The sequence below is a fragment of the Sinocyclocheilus grahami genome, unplaced genomic scaffold (assembly GCF_001515645.1).
Source record: "Sinocyclocheilus grahami isolate Dianchi unplaced genomic scaffold, SAMN03320097.WGS_v1.1 scaffold1520.1, whole genome shotgun sequence".
Classification (NCBI taxonomy): domain Eukaryota; kingdom Metazoa; phylum Chordata; class Actinopteri; order Cypriniformes; family Cyprinidae; genus Sinocyclocheilus; species Sinocyclocheilus grahami.
Window position 1 is genome coordinate 98,115 of NW_015506699.1, and position 1,716 is coordinate 99,830.

The 1,716-nt window shown below is 38.2% G+C and overlaps 1 pseudogene; it reads left to right on the forward strand.

Moving 5' to 3' along the window:
- The first annotated feature begins 628 nt into the window (after window positions 1–628).
- Window positions 629–1,716, forward strand: part of LOC107570888 (CMRF35-like molecule) — a 5,757-nt pseudogene continuing 4,669 nt past the window's right edge.

Here is a 1,716-nt window from a genome sequence, read left to right on the forward strand (position 1 = left end):
ATGCTTCAGACACGGATCACGACGAGGCGTTCCCCCATAGCGACCCCTAGAGGACGCAGTGTCTCGTTCCCTACTCAGGGAACCATGGTTACATAAGTAACCTGAGACGTTCCCTTATATAGCACAACTGGACGTCAATCAGCAAGCTCGATGGAAGAACAACCCCTTCCCGTCATCACACCCAATCAGCTCGTCCCGAATGATTGACAAATGAGCCGACCAATCCGCGCGTCACCTGCAAAAGTGAAAGTAAAAGGGAGAGAGAGAACGCGACAGGGGAAAAAATTCAAGCAAAAGAACACAAAAACTAAAAAAAAAAATACTCAAACAACAAGTCAGCGTCACATAGGGATGTAACATATATAAATAAAAGCTCTGATAAAAACGTAAAACTAAGTCTTTGGAATAGAATCATTTTGTCGAAATCTCTTTGAAATAATACTTTATAATGAGTTTTATGTATGTGAGTCCTGCATCTCAATATAAAGCATTTGTAAAAAACAAGGTTTACTTCCCTCTTTTTTTAACCATCTCTCTATCAGAGGAAGTGGGCGTCTCTGTCACATTCATCAGTTCATGTTAAACATGTAACCAGGAAAGAAACACTCAGAACTCATCTGAACACACATCGAGAGCTTCAGAAGAACTGAATCTACTAACAACAGAGAAGATCACTGAATAAGAGAGAAGAATGAAGATCATCTGGACTTTCACTCTGCTGATGATTCCTGGTAAGAAACTGAACTCTTTCACTTCAGCTCATGTTGATGTTGAAAAGTTGAAGAAAGCTCATTTATGTGTAGCCTCATATATATTTTAAAGTGTTTTAATGCTGGTTTGTTGTAGGTGTGCTGAGCTCCATCAGTGTGACAGGATATTCAGGAGGAGGAGTCAGCATCACATGCAGATATGATAGAGGATATACAGTGAATGCTATGTATTTTTGTAGAGGACAGTGGTCAGAGTGCACAGACCAAATCAAGACTGAAGAGAAAAACAAATGGGTTCATTCTGAAAGATTCTCTCTGTATGACAAAACAAGTGCAGCGATTTTCACTGTGACCATCAGAGATCTGAGTGAACGGGATTCTGACATTTCCTACTGTGGAACTGATATTTATGCAAAAGTAGATTCCTACACTGAAGTGAATCTGAAAGTTTTAACAGGTGAGTAACTGAGACCCTCAAACCCGTGATGATCTCCACAACATCACCACACTCAACACTGAGTGTCTGTAATTACTGTTATCACACGTGTATTCAATGCCATCAATGCCATCAATGCCATCAATAACCTTTAAATCTCCTGCTGTAACACTCATAAAATAATAAAGTGATATATGCGATATTGATATATGTATCAGATATATGTTCACAGAGAACAAAATTACAAATGATTAAATCTGGAGAAAAAAAATGTTCTGAACGTGGTAATTGCATATTTCTGCAGTGAATTGTGAATTGGTGGGATTTTGTTAAATGCGAGCCAAAATCATCACAATTAAAAGAACCAAAGACTTAAACTACTTCAGTCTGTGTGCACTGAATTTATTTAATACACGAGTTTCACAATTTGAGTTGAATTACTGAAATAAATGACCTTTTCCACGACATTCTAATTTATTGAGATGCACCTGTGTATATACAGTGGGGCAAAAAAGTATTTAGTCAGCCACCAATTGTGCAAGTTCTCCCACTTAAAAAGATGAGAGAGGC